General features: G+C 46.5%; 7 non-coding genes and 1 pseudogene across 7 annotated transcripts; all 8 read right to left on the bottom strand.

The window, feature by feature from the left end:
- Window positions 1-213: 213 nt before the first annotated feature.
- On the bottom strand, window positions 214-404 carry LOC130340889 (U2 spliceosomal RNA). The gene has a single exon (XR_008880923.1). It is a non-coding gene; the product is annotated as a U2 spliceosomal RNA (small nuclear RNA).
- Window positions 405-2,492: 2,088 nt separating this feature from the next.
- Window positions 2,493-2,683, bottom strand: LOC130340888 (U2 spliceosomal RNA). The gene has a single exon (XR_008880922.1). It is a non-coding gene; the product is annotated as a U2 spliceosomal RNA (small nuclear RNA).
- Window positions 2,684-4,772: 2,089 nt separating this feature from the next.
- LOC130340886 (U2 spliceosomal RNA) lies at window positions 4,773-4,963 on the bottom strand. The gene has a single exon (XR_008880920.1). It is a non-coding gene; the product is annotated as a U2 spliceosomal RNA (small nuclear RNA).
- A 2,066-nt stretch (window positions 4,964-7,029) lies between these two features.
- On the bottom strand, window positions 7,030-7,223 carry LOC130340838 (U2 spliceosomal RNA). The gene has a single exon (XR_008880880.1). It is a non-coding gene; the product is annotated as a U2 spliceosomal RNA (small nuclear RNA).
- Window positions 7,224-7,932: 709 nt separating this feature from the next.
- LOC130340841 (U2 spliceosomal RNA) lies at window positions 7,933-8,092 on the bottom strand (annotated as a pseudogene).
- A 2,076-nt stretch (window positions 8,093-10,168) lies between these two features.
- Window positions 10,169-10,359, bottom strand: LOC130340885 (U2 spliceosomal RNA). Its single transcript, XR_008880919.1, has one exon. It is a non-coding gene; the product is annotated as a U2 spliceosomal RNA (small nuclear RNA).
- Window positions 10,360-12,453: 2,094 nt separating this feature from the next.
- LOC130340884 (U2 spliceosomal RNA) lies at window positions 12,454-12,644 on the bottom strand. The gene has a single exon (XR_008880918.1). It is a non-coding gene; the product is annotated as a U2 spliceosomal RNA (small nuclear RNA).
- A 2,090-nt stretch (window positions 12,645-14,734) lies between these two features.
- Window positions 14,735-14,925, bottom strand: LOC130340827 (U2 spliceosomal RNA). The gene has a single exon (XR_008880874.1). It is a non-coding gene; the product is annotated as a U2 spliceosomal RNA (small nuclear RNA).
- Between the last annotated feature and the right edge of the window lie 1,207 nt (window positions 14,926-16,132).

Raw genomic sequence — 16,132 nt, 5'->3', positions numbered from 1 at the left:
AGGAGGCCATTTAGTCAGCAGCAGCAGAAGTCCTGTGCCTGGACGCTCCAACAGCGGCCAGACACAAGCAGAAGCAGAAGCAGCAGAAGCAGCAGCAGCACCACCTTTTGTTTTTTGGCTGCAGCAGCAGCAAGGCCCACAGGGCTGGCTAGCTGGCTAGCCAGCAAGCAGGTAGCAATGAAAGTAGGAATCTTTCTTTTTAACCCTGTAAGGGGGTGGTGCACTGTACCCGAAGATACTGCCATATCGGGTCAATGCATAGGGCGACGGAAGCAAGCTTCGAAATCGGCCCCCGTTCTCAAAAATCCATTTAATATATGGTCCCCAGATAGGGGACGTATCAGATATTAAACTGATAAGAACAGATACTACACTTGATCTTAGCCAAAAGGCCGAGAAGCGATAACCGTGAAAGGGGCGGGCCCAACAAGGTGCCCTTCATGGGCACTATCACTGCTTGCTGTCAGGGAGGCTGCCAGACAATTTTCCATGCACACTCTGGGCTGGGGGGCAGTCAACCACCAGTACACACAGCAGAACCTAAACCCATACCATTATTGCTAAGCAGCAAGACAGGGGCCCATTGCACTCCCACGGGGCCTTTTTAAATGCAATCCATAACCCGGATTTGCCAGGAACCCTTCTTACTCCTCCTACTTGCATGTGACACTGGGCTTAGGATCTGCATAGGAAACACACACACAAGCACACACCTACCTTTGTTGCCTGCAGATGCCTCCTTGGCTGTCCCCAAACGGTATCAAACCAACACCCACGGGAAGCTGTAAGCATAGAGGACATGCCTGCACCCCATTGGACTTACCTGTGTGGGTTAAATCCGGGTTATTTGACAACCTATGGCGGTGATGGTTCTGCTCAGGCAGAGCAGTGCTGATGCTCCTCATAAAGCTGTCGCTGCTGTGAAGGTTCTAGGTGACATCACAAATCCCTATGGTTACATACACAACAAAGCTGGGTTGTTGTTGTTTACACTCTGCAAGGCCTGTGGAAGTGAGTGACATCATAGCACTGTAGTTCTGAGGGTTCTAGATGGATGCAACAATCTCCTGTTGCTTCTATGAAGGCCATAATAGACGACATCACCAAACAGCTCCATAGTCACATACACAGCAAAGGAGAGATGTTGTTTACACCTAGTGATGTCAGTGGTATTGAGTGACATCACAGCACAGTGCTAAGGCTCCTGGGCCTGGACACAGCAGCGGCTGCAATATCTCAACGGAGAATACGTTTATATATATGTGTGTGTGTGCGCGTATATATATATATATATATATATATATATATATATATTTCTCCGCCGAAATCACTTTTAAACCCATTTCCACCTTTTTTTCCCTTCTCTTCCTCTTACTTTTTTTTCACGTTTTTTTACGTTTTTCTCCTTTTCGCCTCTTTTCTGGGCGTATTATTCTTCTTTTTCTTCTTTTTTTTCGTCTAATGCATACCCCATCAGTGCAGCAATGCTTATTCAATACCGCCAGCAGATGGAGACACTGGGGGATAATTTTCTAAGGATTTATACTGATTTTTCCTGTCTGAATTTGTCGCACAGAAAGTTGCAGGCCAAATATGTGTGACATTTCTGCGACTTTAGCTTCTAGAGCATTTTTGCAACATTATACATAGGTGCTGAATACATAAAAAGCGACTGTTCAGCGACAGACAAGTCGCATCGGCTGAAAGTAGGCCAGAATGTCAGTCCATGTTGGAGCAGGTTTAGATACAGTCTAAAGTATAGATCTCAAAGTCTGTGCACAGAATTTAGCAAGGGCCTCGCACCTTCTGATGCATCAGGTAGGTGCACAATAGCATAGCCTAACCCTCTGTACTTTGGTCTATATTGATGCGGGACATAGACAGCCAGCTGATGACCAATCCATTAGTGCAATGGATGGCTGGAAGCATTTGTCTTTGCCTTTGCAATACCACAGAAGCAATGCATGGTCAATGTACAGCAATGACACACCTGTGTGAACAGCCAGGAGACCCCCCCCCCCCCCCCCCCATGTTATGTTACATAGTTACATAGTTAGTACGGTCGAAAAAAGACATATGTCCATCAAGTTCAACCAGGGAATTAACGGGTAGGGGTGTGGCGCGATATTGGGGAAGGGATGAGATTTTATATTTCTTCATAAGCATTAATCTTATTTTGTCAATTAGGAACATTCAGCACCCACCCGCTATCAAGGCAGCTGCCTATCATGTCATGCCCTACCTGCACAGGTGTGCTGGCTACTCAAATGATCCAATTAAGGAGGCCATTTAGTCAGCAGCAGCAGAAGTCCTGTGCCTGGACGCTCCAACAGCGGCCAGACACAAGCAGAAGCAGAAGCAGCAGAAGCAGCAGCAGCACCACCTTTTGTTTTTTGGCTGCAGCAGCAGCAAGGCCCACAGGGCTGGCTAGCTGGCTAGCCAGCAAGCAGGTAGCAATGAAAGTAGGAATCTTTCTTTTTAACCCTGTAAGGGGGTGGTGCACTGTACCCGAAGATACTGCCATATCGGGTCAATGCATAGGGCGACGGAAGCAAGCTTCGAAATCGGCCCCCGTTCTCAAAAATCCATTTAATATATGGTCCCCAGATAGGGGACGTATCAGATATTAAACTGATAAGAACAGATACTACACTTGATCTTAGCCAAAAGGCCGAGAAGCGATAACCGTGAAAGGGGCGGGCCCAACAAGGTGCCCTTCATGGGCACTATCACTGCTTGCTGTCAGGGAGGCTGCCAGACAATTTTCCATGCACACTCTGGGCTGGGGGGCAGTCAACCACCAGTACACACAGCAGAACCTAAACCCATACCATTATTGCTAAGCAGCAAGACAGGGGCCCATTGCACTCCCACGGGGCCTTTTTAAATGCAATCCATAACCCGGATTTGCCAGGAACCCTTCTTACTCCTCCTACTTGCATGTGACACTGGGCTTAGGATCTGCATAGGAAACACACACACAAGCACACACCTACCTTTGTTGCCTGCAGATGCCTCCTTGGCTGTCCCCAAACGGTATCAAACCAACACCCACGGGAAGCTGTAAGCATAGAGGACATGCCTGCACCCCATTGGACTTACCTGTGTGGGTTAAATCCGGGTTATTTGACAACCTATGGCGGTGATGGTTCTGCTCAGGCAGAGCAGTGCTGATGCTCCTCATAAAGCTGTCGCTGCTGTGAAGGTTCTAGGTGACATCACAAATCCCTATGGTTACATACACAACAAAGCTGGGTTGTTGTTGTTTACACTCTGCAAGGCCTGTGGAAGTGAGTGACATCATAGCACTGTAGTTCTGAGGGTTCTAGATGGATGCAACAATCTCCTGTTGCTTCTATGAAGGCCATAATAGACGACATCACCAAACAGCTCCATAGTCACATACACAGCAAAGGAGAGATGTTGTTTACACCTAGTGATGTCAGTGGTATTGAGTGACATCACAGCACAGTGCTAAGGCTCCTGGGCCTGGACACAGCAGCGGCTGCAATATCTCAACGGAGAATACGTTTATATATATGTGTGTGTGTGCGCGTATATATATATATATATATATATATATATATATATATATTTCTCCGCCGAAATCACTTTTAAACCCATTTCCACCTTTTTTTCCCTTCTCTTCCTCTTACTTTTTTTTCACGTTTTTTTACGTTTTTCTCCTTTTCGCCTCTTTTCTGGGCGTATTATTCTTCTTTTTCTTCTTTTTTTTCGTCTAATGCATACCCCATCAGTGCAGCAATGCTTATTCAATACCGCCAGCAGATGGAGACACTGGGGGATAATTTTCTAAGGATTTATACTGATTTTTCCTGTCTGAATTTGTCGCACAGAAAGTTGCAGGCCAAATATGTGTGACATTTCTGCGACTTTAGCTTCTAGAGCATTTTTACAACATTATACATAGGTGCTGAATACATAAAAAGCGACTGTTCAGCGACAGACAAGTCGCATCGGCTGAAAGTAGGCCAGAATGTCAGTCCATGTTGGAGCAGGTTTAGATACAGTCTAAAGTATAGATCTCAAAGTCTGTGCACAGAATTTAGCAAGGGCCTCGCACCTTCTGATGCATCAGGTAGGTGCACAATAGCATAGCCTAACCCTCTGTACTTTGGTCTATATTGATGCGGGACATAGACAGCCAGCTGATGACCAATCCATTAGTGCAATGGATGGCTGGAAGCATTTGTCTTTGCCTTTGCAATACCACAGAAGCAATGCATGGTCAATGTACAGCAATGACACACCTGTGTGAACAGCCAGGAGACCCCCCCCCCCCCCCCCCATGTTATGTTACATAGTTACATAGTTAGTACGGTCGAAAAAAGACATATGTCCATCAAGTTCAACCAGGGAATTAAGGGGTAGGGGTGTGGCGCGATATTGGGGAAGGGATGAGATTTTATATTTCTTCATAAGCATTAATCTTATTTTGTCAATTAGGAACATTCAGCACCCACCCGCTATCAAGGCAGCTGCCTATCATGTCATGCCCTACCTGCACAGGTGTGCTGGCTACTCAAATGATCCAATTAAGGAGGCCATTTAGTCAGCAGCAGCAGAAGTCCTGTGCCTGGACGCTCCAACAGCGGCCAGACACAAGCAGAAGCAGAAGCAGCAGAAGCAGCAGCAGCACCACCTTTTGTTTTTTGGCTGCAGCAGCAGCAAGGCCCACAGGGCTGGCTAGCTGGCTAGCCAGCAAGCAGGTAGCAATGAAAGTAGGAATCTTTCTTTTTAACCCTGTAAGGGGGTGGTGCACTGTACCCGAAGATACTGCCATATCGGGTCAATGCATAGGGCGACGGAAGCAAGCTTCGAAATCGGCCCCCGTTCTCAAAAATCCATTTAATATATGGTCCCCAGATAGGGGACGTATCAGATATTAAACTGATAAGAACAGATACTACACTTGATCTTAGCCAAAAGGCCGAGAAGCGATAACCGTGAAAGGGGCGGGCCCAACAAGGTGCCCTTCATGGGCACTATCACTGCTTGCTGTCAGGGAGGCTGCCAGACAATTTTCCATGCACACTCTGGGCTGGGGGGCAGTCAACCACCAGTACACACAGCAGAACCTAAACCCATACCATTATTGCTAAGCAGCAAGACAGGGGCCCATTGCACTCCCACGGGGCCTTTTTAAATGCAATCCATAACCCGGATTTGCCAGGAACCCTTCTTACTCCTCCTACTTGCATGTGACACTGGGCTTAGGATCTGCATAGGAAACACACACACAAGCACACACCTACCTTTGTTGCCTGCAGATGCCTCCTTGGCTGTCCCCAAACGGTATCAAACCAACACCCACGGGAAGCTGTAAGCATAGAGGACATGCCTGCACCCCATTGGACTTACCTGTGTGGGTTAAATCCGGGTTATTTGACAACCTATGGCGGTGATGGTTCTGCTCAGGCAGAGCAGTGCTGATGCTCCTCATAAAGCTGTCGCTGCTGTGAAGGTTCTAGGTGACATCACAAATCCCTATGGTTACATACACAACAAAGCTGGGTTGTTGCTGTTTACACTCTGCAAGGCCTGTGGAAGTGAGTGACATCATAGCACTGTAGTTCTGAGGGTTCTAGATGGATGCAACAATCTCCTGTTGCTTCTATGAAGGCCATAATAGACGACATCACCAAACAGCTCCATAGTCACATACACAGCAAAGGAGAGATGTTGTTTACACCTAGTGATGTCAGTGGTATTGAGTGACATCACAGCACAGTGCTAAGGCTCCTGGGCCTGGACACAGCAGCGGCTGCAATATCTCAACGGAGAATACGTTTATATATATGTGTGTGTGTGCGCGTATATATATATATATATATATATATATATATATATATTTCTCCGCCGAAATCACTTTTAAACCCATTTCCACCTTTTTTTCCCTTCTCTTCCTCTTACTTTTTTTCACGTTTTTTTACGTTTTTCTCCTTTTCGCCTCTTTTCTGGGCGTATTATTCTTCTTTTTCTTCTTTTTTTTCGTCTAATGCATACCCCATCAGTGCAGCAATGCTTATTCAATACCGCCAGCAGATGGAGACACTGGGGGATAATTTTCTAAGGATTTATACTGATTTTTCCTGTCTGAATTTGTCGCACAGAAAGTTGCAGGCCAAATATGTGTGACATTTCTGCGACTTTAGCTTCTAGAGCATTTTTACAACATTATACATAGGTGCTGAATACATAAAAAGCGACTGTTCAGCGACAGACAAGTCGCATCGGCTGAAAGTAGGCCAGAATGTCAGTCCATGTTGGAGCAGGTTTAGATACAGTCTAAAGTATAGATCTCAAAGTCTGTGCACAGAATTTAGCAAGGGCCTCGCACCTTCTGATGCATCAGGTAGGTGCACAATAGCATAGCCTAACCCTCTGTACTTTGGTCTATATTGATGCGGGACATAGACAGCCAGCTGATGACCAATCCATTAGTGCAATGGATGGCTGGAAGCATTTGTCTTTGCCTTTGCAATACCACAGAAGCAATGCATGGTCAATGCTGTGTGAACAGCCAGGAGACCCCCCCCCCCCCCATGTTATGTTACATAGTTACATAGTTAGTACGGTCGAAAAAAGACATATGTCCATCAAGTTCAACCAGGGAATTAAGGGGTAGGGGTGTGGCGCGATATTGGGGAAGGGATGAGATTTTATATTTCTTCATAAGCATTAATCTTATTTTGTCAATTAGGAACATTCAGCACCCACCCGCTATCAAGGCAGCTGCCTATCATGTCATGCCCTACCTGCACAGGTGTGCTGGCTACTCAAATGATCCAATTAAGGAGGCCATTTAGTCAGCAGCAGCAGAAGTCCTGTGCCTGGACGCTCCAACAGCGGCCAGACACAAGCAGAAGCAGAAGCAGCAGAAGCAGCAGCAGCACCACCTTTTGTTTTTTGGCTGCAGCAGCAGCAAGGCCCACAGGGCTGGCTAGCTGGCTAGCCAGCAAGCAGGTAGCAATGAAAGTAGGAATCTTTCTTTTTAACCCTGTAAGGGGGTGGTGCACTGTACCCGAAGATACTGCCATATCGGGTCAATGCATAGGGCGACGGAAGCAAGCTTCGAAATCGGCCCCCGTTCTCAAAAATCCATTTAATATATGGTCCCCAGATAGGGGACGTATCAGATATTAAACTGATAAGAACAGATTTTTTTTTTTTTTTTTTTTTTTTTTTTATCTAAAGCCGAGGAACGTGCTTTCGATTCACCCAAAGTGCAAGAAAAAGTGCAAACGTGTTACACTAAAAAAACGTGCACAAAGGATGCGGTCTATCGCAAGCCCTTCTCCGATAGGAGAGAGGCCCCCCAACAAGAGAGGCCCCCCAACAAACCTTACCCTTCGCCTCCGGACCAAGAGGTACCTGCGAGGTTCCAGGTTCGATGTCCCTTTTCGCCGAAGCTACTAGGAGACCACAAATGCTCCCGGCATCCCCCTTGGCGTTAGCCAAGGTATCTGCCCGCAGAGCCGATTACGGTAGGTACCCTGCGAAGCAGGAGTACCCGGGGTGTTTGCAGGGAGGTGCGGAACCTAATGGCCACACACACCTCCCCTAGACCGCCAGGAGGGACACCCAGAAGGGCTACCGCATCCTGACAAATCCTGTGAACACACAACACGCAAAAAGTGACACAGTGAGACAAAAAATAAATAAATAAGTGAATGTGTGCAGATATACTGCCCGGACATCCGGCCGGATCTATAAAAATTTCTCTGATCCTAGCCAGAAGGCCGGGAATCAAGAGGTGAGTGCCACAAGGTGAAGAGATTATGGTGCCCGTGCTTCAACTCAGTGAGCCTATTCTCCCAGTGAGTTTCGGCACCTCGGGGTCACCACTCCCCGAGGCACAAAAGTACCTCGGCTCTAGACCCTCTCAGCCTCATGGCGAGACCCGGAGGGAACAGGTCACATCGGGGCAGCCGTCGAGCTGATTCCTCAGAACCAGCCCCGGAAAGCCCTGGTACACCTGCATCCTCCATGCAGCACCCATCCCCACCAGCATGAAAACTGATAAGAACAGATACTACACTTGATCTTAGCCAAAAGGCCGAGAAGCGATAACCGTGAAAGGGGCGGGCCCAACAAGGTGCCCTTCATGGGCACTATCACTGCTTGCTGTCAGGGAGGCTGCCAGACAATTTTCCATGCACACTCTGGGCTGGGGGGCAGTCAACCACCAGTACACACAGCAGAACCTAAACCCATACCATTATTGCTAAGCAGCAAGACAGGGGCCCATTGCACTCCCACGGGGCCTTTTTAAATGCAATCCATAACCCGGATTTGCCAGGAACCTTTCTTACTCCTCCTACTTGCATGTGACACTGGGCTTAGGATCTGCATAGGAAACACACACACAAGCACACACCTACCTTTGTTGCCTGCAGATGCCTCCTTGGCTGTCCCCAAACGGTATCAAACCAACACCCACGGGAAGCTGTAAGCATAGAGGACATGCCTGCACCCCATTGGACTTACCTGTGTGGGTTAAATCCGGGTTATTTGACAACCTATGGCGGTCATGGTTCTGCTCAGGCAGAGCAGTGCTGATGCTCCTCATAAAGCTGTCGCTGCTGTGAAGGTTCTAGGTGACATCACAAATCCCTATGGTTACATACACAACAAAGCTGGGTTGTTGTTGTTTACACTCTGCAAGGCCTGTGGAAGTGAGTGACATCATAGCACTGTAGTTCTGAGGGTTCTAGATGGATGCAACAATCTCCTGTTGCTTCTATGAAGGCCATAATAGACGACATCACCAAACAGCTCCATAGTCACATACACAGCAAAGGAGAGATGTTGTTTACACCTAGTGATGTCAGTGGTATTGAGTGACATCACAGCACAGTGCTAAGGCTCCTGGGCCTGGACACAGCAGCGGCTGCAATATCTCAACGGAGAATACGTTTATATATATGTGTGTGTGTGCGCGTATATATATATATATATATATATATATATATATATATATTTCTCCGCCGAAATCACTTTTAAACCCATTTCCACCTTTTTTTCCCTTCTCTTCCTCTTACTTTTTTTTCACGTTTTTTTACGTTTTTCTCCTTTTCGCCTCTTTTCTGGGCGTATTATTCTTCTTTTTCTTCTTTTTTTTCGTCTAATGCATACCCCATCAGTGCAGCAATGCTTATTCAATACCGCCAGCAGATGGAGACACTGGGGGATAATTTTCTAAGGATTTATACTGATTTTTCCTGTCTGAATTTGTCGCACAGAAAGTTGCAGGCCAAATATGTGTGACATTTCTGCGACTTTAGCTTCTAGAGCATTTTTACAACATTATACATAGGTGCTGAATACATAAAAAGCGACTGTTCAGCGACAGACAAGTCGCATCGGCTGAAAGTAGGCCAGAATGTCAGTCCATGTTGGAGCAGGTTTAGATACAGTCTAAAGTATAGATCTCAAAGTCTGTGCACAGAATTTAGCAAGGGCCTCGCACCTTCTGATGCATCAGGTAGGTGCACAATAGCATAGCCTAACCCTCTGTACTTTGGTCTATATTGATGCGGGACATAGACAGCCAGCTGATGACCAATCCATTAGTGCAATGGATGGCTGGAAGCATTTGTCTTTGCCTTTGCAATACCACAGAAGCAATGCATGGTCAATGTACAGCAATGACACACCTGTGTGAACAGCCAGGAGACCCCCCCCCCCCCCATGTTATGTTACATAGTTACATAGTTAGTACGGTCGAAAAAAGACATATGTCCATCAAGTTCAACCAGGGAATTAAGGGGTAGGGGTGTGGCGCGATATTGGGGAAGGGATGAGATTTTATATTTCTTCATAAGCATTAATCTTATTTTGTCAATTAGGAACATTCAGCACCCACCCGCTATCAAGGCAGCTGCCTATCATGTCATGCCCTACCTGCACAGGTGTGCTGGCTACTCAAATGATCCAATTAAGGAGGCCATTTAGTCAGCAGCAGCAGAAGTCCTGTGCCTGGACGCTCCAACAGCGGCCAGACACAAGCAGAAGCAGAAGCAGCAGCAGCACCACCTTTTGTTTTTTGGCTGCAGCAGCAGCAAGGCCCACAGGGCTGGCTAGCTGGCTAGCCAGCAAGCAGGTAGCAATGAAAGTAGGAATCTTTCTTTTTAACCCTGTAAGGGGGTGGTGCACTGTACCCGAAGATACTGCCATATCGGGTCAATGCATAGGGCGACGGAAGCAAGCTTCGAAATCGGCCCCCGTTCTCAAAAATCCATTTAATATATGGTCCCCAGATAGGGGACGTATCAGATATTAAACTGATAAGAACAGATACTACACTTGATCTTAGCCAAAAGGCCGAGAAGCGATAACCGTGAAAGGGGCGGGCCCAACAAGGTGCCCTTCATGGGCACTATCACTGCTTGCTGTCAGGGAGGCTGCCAGACAATTTTCCATGCACACTCTGGGCTGGGGGGCAGTCAACCACCAGTACACACAGCAGAACCTAAACCCATACCATTATTGCTAAGCAGCAAGACAGGGGCCCATTGCACTCCCACGGGGCCTTTTTAAATGCAATCCATAACCCGGATTTGCCAGGAACCCTTCTTACTCCTCCTACTTGCATGTGACACTGGGCTTAGGATCTGCATAGGAAACACACACACAAGCACACACCTACCTTTGTTGCCTGCAGATGCCTCCTTGGCTGTCCCCAAACGGTATCAAACCAACACCCACGGGAAGCTGTAAGCATAGAGGACATGCCTGCACCCCATTGGACTTACCTGTGTGGGTTAAATCCGGGTTATTTGACAACCTATGGCGGTCATGGTTCTGCTCAGGCAGAGCAGTGCTGATGCTCCTCATAAAGCTGTCGCTGCTGTGAAGGTTCTAGGTGACATCACAAATCCCTATGGTTACATACACAACAAAGCTGGGTTGTTGTTGTTTACACTCTGCAAGGCCTGTGGAAGTGAGTGACATCATAGCACTGTAGTTCTGAGGGTTCTAGATGGATGCAACAATCTCCTGTTGCTTCTATGAAGGCCATAATAGACGACATCACCAAACAGCTCCATAGTCACATACACAGCAAAGGAGAGATGTTGTTTACACCTAGTGATGTCAGTGGTATTGAGTGACATCACAGCACAGTGCTAAGGCTCCTGGGCCTGGACACAGCAGCGGCTGCAATATCTCAACGGAGAATACGTTTATATATATGTGTGTGTGTGCACGTATATATATATATATATATATATATATATATATATATATATATATATATTTCTCCGCCGAAATCACTTTTAAACCCATTTCCACCTTTTTTTCCCTTCTCTTCCTCTTACTTTTTTTTCACGTTTTTTTACGTTTTTCTCCTTTTTGCCTCTTTTCTGGGCGTATTATTCTTCTTTTTCTTCTTTTTTTTCGTCTAATGCATACCCCATCAGTGCAGCAATGCTTATTCAATACCGCCAGCAGATGGAGACACTGGGGGATAATTTTCTAAGGATTTATACTGATTTTTCCTGTCTGAATTTGTCGCACAGAAAGTTGCAGGCCAAATATGTGTGACATTTCTGCGACTTTAGCTTCTAGAGCATTTTTACAACATTATACATAGGTGCTGAATACATAAAAAGCGACTGTTCAGCGACAGACAAGTCGCATCGGCTGAAAGTAGGCCAGAATGTCAGTCCATGTTGGAGCAGGTTTAGATACAGTCTAAAGTATAGATCTCAAAGTCTGTGCACAGAATTTAGCAAGGGCCTCGCACCTTCTGATGCATCAGGTAGGTGCACAATAGCATAGCCTAACCCTCTGTACTTTGGTCTATATTGATGCGGGACATAGACAGCCAGCTGATGACCAATCCATTAGTGCAATGGATGGCTGGAAGCATTTGTCTTTGCCTTTGCAATACCACAGAAGCAATGCATGGTCAATGTACAGCAATGACACACCTGTGTGAACAGCCAGGAGACCCCCCCCCCCCCATGTTATGTTACATAGTTACATAGTTAGTACGGTCGAAAAAAGACATATGTCCATCAAGTTCAACCAGGGAATTAAGGGGTAGGGGTGTGGCGCGATATTGGGGAAGGGATGAGATTTTATATTTCTTCATAAGCATTAATCTTATTTTGTCAATTAGGAACATTCAGCACCCACCCGCTATCAAGGCAGCTGCCTATCATGTCATGCCCTACCTGCACAGGTGTGCTGGCTACTCAAATGATCCAATTAAGGAGGCCATTTAGTCAGCAGCAGCAGAAGTCCTGTGCCTGGACGCTCCAACAGCGGCCAGACACAAGCAGAAGCAGAAGCAGCAGAAGCAGCAGCAGCACCACCTTTTGTTTTTTGGCTGCAGCAGCAGCAAGGCCCACAGGGCTGGCTAGCTGGCTAGCCAGCAAGCAGGTAGCAATGAAAGTAGGAATCTTTCTTTTTAACCCTGTAAGGGGGTGGTGCACTGTACCCGAAGATACTGCCATATCGGGTCAATGCATAGGGCGACGGAAGCAAGCTTCGAAATCGGCCCCCGTTCTCAAAAATCCATTTAATATATGGTCCCCAGATAGGGGACGTATCAGATATTAAACTGATAAGAACAGATACTACACTTGATCTTAGCCAAAAGGCCGAGAAGCGATAACCGTGAAAGGGGCGGGCCCAACAAGGTGCCCTTCATGGGCACTATCACTGCTTGCTGTCAGGGAGGCTGCCAGACAATTTTCCATGCACACTCTGGGCTGGGGGGCAGTCAACCACCAGTACACACAGCAGAACCTAAACCCATACCATTATTGCTAAGCAGCAAGACAGGGGCCCATTGCACTCCCACGGGGCCTTTTTAAATGCAATCCATAACCCGGATTTGCCAGGAACCCTTCTTACTCCTCCTACTTGCATGTGACACTGGGCTTAGGATCTGCATAGGAAACACACACACAAGCACACACCTACCTTTGTTGCCTGCAGATGCCTCCTTGGCTGTCCCCAAACGGTATCAAACCAACACCCACGGGAAGCTGTAAGCATAGAGGACATGCCTGCACCCCATTGGACTTACCTGTGTGGGTTAAATCCGGGTTATTTGACAACCTATGGCGGTGATGGTTCTGCTCAGGCAGAGCAGTGCTGATGCTCCTCATAAAGCTGTCGCTGCTGTGAAGGTTCTAGGTGACATCACAAATCCCTATGGTTACATACACAACAAAGCTGGGTTGTTGTTGTTTACACTCTGCAAGGCCTGTGGAAGTGAGTGACATCATAGCACTGTAGTTCTGAGGGTTCTAGATGGATGCAACAATCTCCTGTTGCTTCTATGAAGGCCATAATAGACGACATCACCAAACAGCTCCATAGTCACATACACAGCAAAGGAGAGATGTTGTTTACACCTAGTGATGTCAGTGGTATTGAGTGACATCACAGCACAGTGCTAAGGCTCCTGGGCCTGGACACAGCAGCGGCTGCAATATCTCAACGGAGAATACGTTTATATATATGTGTGTGTGTGCGCGTATATATATATATATATATATATATATATATATATATATATATATATTTCTCCGCCGAAATCACTTTTAAACCCATTTCCACCTTTTTTTCCCTTCTCTTCCTCTTACTTTTTTTTCACGTTTTTTTACGTTTTTCTCCTTTTCGCCTCTTTTCTGGGCGTATTATTCTTCTTTTTCTTCTTTTTTTTCGTCTAATGCATACCCCATCAGTGCAGCAATGCTTATTCAATACCGCCAGCAGATGGAGACACTGGGGGATAATTTTCTAAGGATTTATACTGATTTTTCCTGTCTGAATTTGTCGCACAGAAAGTTGCAGGCCAAATATGTGTGACATTTCTGCGACTTTAGCTTCTAGAGCATTTTTACAACATTATACATAGGTGCTGAATACATAAAAAGCGACTGTTCAGCGACAGACAAGTCGCATCGGCTGAAAGTAGGCCAGAATGTCAGTCCATGTTGGAGCAGGTTTAGATACAGTCTAAAGTATAGATCTCAAAGTCTGTGCACAGAATTTAGCAAGGGCCTCGCACCTTCTGATGCATCAGGTAGGTGCACAATAGCATAGCCTAACCCTCTGTACTTTGGTCTATATTGATGCGGGACATAGACAGCCAGCTGATGACCAATCCATTAGTGCAATGGATGGCTGGAAGCATTTGTCTTTGCCTTTGCAATACCACAGAAGCAATGCATGGTCAATGTACAGCAATGACACACCTGTGTGAACAGCCAGGAGACCCCCCCCCCCCCCCCCATGTTATGTTACATAGTTACATAGTTAGTACGGTCGAAAAAAGACATATGTCCATCAAGTTCAACCAGGGAATTAAGGGGTAGGGGTGTGGCGCGATATTGGGGAAGGGATGAGATTTTATATTTCTTCATAAGCATTAATCTTATTTTGTCAATTAGGAACATTCAGCACCCACCCGCTATCAAGGCAGCTGCCTATCATGTCATGCCCTACCTGCACAGGTGTGCTGGCTACTCAAATGATCCAATTAAGGAGGCCATTTAGTCAGCAGCAGCAGAAGTCCTGTGCCTGGACGCTCCAACAGCGGCCAGACACAAGCAGAAGCAGCAGAAGCAGCAGCAGCACCACCTTTTGTTTTTTGGCTGCAGCAGCAGCAAGGCCCACAGGGCTGGCTAGCTGGCTAGCCAGCAAGCAGGTAGCAATGAAAGTAGGAATCTTTCTTTTTAACCCTGTAAGGGGGTGGTGCACTGTACCCGAAGATACTGCCATATCGTGTCAATGCATAGGGCGACGGAAGCAAGCTTCGAAATCGGCCCCCGTTCTCAAAAATCCATTTAATATATGGTCCCCAGATAGGGGACGTATCAGATATTAAACTGATAAGAACAGATACTACACTTGATCTTAGCCAAAAGGCCGAGAAGCGATAACCGTGAAAGGGGCGGGCCCAACAAGGTGTCCTTCATGGGCACTATCACTGCTTGCTGTCAGGGAGGCTGCCAGACAATTTTCCATGCACACTCTGGGCTGGGGGGCAGTCAACCACCAGTACACACAGCAGAACCTAAACCCATACCATTATTGCTAAGCAGCAAGACAGGGGCCCATTGCACTCCCACGGGGCCTTTTTAAATGCAATCCATAACCCGGATTTGCCAGGAACCCTTCTTACTCCTCCTACTTGCATGTGACACTGGGCTTAGGATCTGCATAGGAAACACACACACAAGCACACACCTACCTTTGTTGCCTGCAGATGCCTCCTTGGCTGTCCCCAAACGGTATCAAACCAACACCCACGGGAAGCTGTAAGCATAGAGGACATGCCTGCACCCCATTGGACTTACCTGTGTGGGTTAAATCCGGGTTATTTGACAACCTATGGCGGTGATGGTTCTGCTCAGGCAGAGCAGTGCTGATGCTCCTCATAAAGCTGTCGCTGCTGTGAAGGTTCTAGGTGACATCACAAATCCCTATGGTTACATACACAACAAAGCTGGGTTGTTGTTGTTTACACTCTGCAAGGCCTGTGGAAGTGAGTGACATCATAGCACTGTAGTTCTGAGGGTTCTAGATGGATGCAACAATCTCCTGTTGCTTCTATGAAGGCCATAATAGACGACATCACCAAACAGCTCCATAGTCACATACACAGCAAAGGAGAGATGTTGTTTACACCTAGTGATGTCAGTGGTATTGAGTGACATCACAGCACAGTGCTAAGGCTCCTGGGCCTGGACACAGCAGCGGCTGCAATATCTCAACGGAGAATACGTTTATATATATGTGTGTGTGTGCGCGTATATATATATATATATATATATATATATATATATATATATATATTTCTCCGCCGAAATCACTTTTAAACCCATTTCCACCTTTTTTTCCCTTCTCTTCCTCTTACTTTTTTTTCACGTTTTTTTACGTTTTTCTCCTTTTCGCCTCTTTTCTGGGCGTATTATTCTTCTTTTTCTTCTTTTTTTTCGTCTAATGCATACCCCATCAGTGCAGCAATGCTTATTCAATACCGCCAGCAGATGGAGACACTGGGGGATAATTTTCTAAGGATTTATACTGATTTTTCCTGTCTGAATTTGTCGCACAGAAAGTTGCAGGCCAAATATGTGTGACA

The sequence above is a fragment of the Hyla sarda genome, unplaced genomic scaffold (genome assembly GCF_029499605.1).
Source record: "Hyla sarda isolate aHylSar1 unplaced genomic scaffold, aHylSar1.hap1 scaffold_603, whole genome shotgun sequence".
NCBI classification, from domain to species: domain Eukaryota; kingdom Metazoa; phylum Chordata; class Amphibia; order Anura; family Hylidae; genus Hyla; species Hyla sarda.
This window is presented reverse-complemented; position numbering and strand designations above follow the sequence as displayed.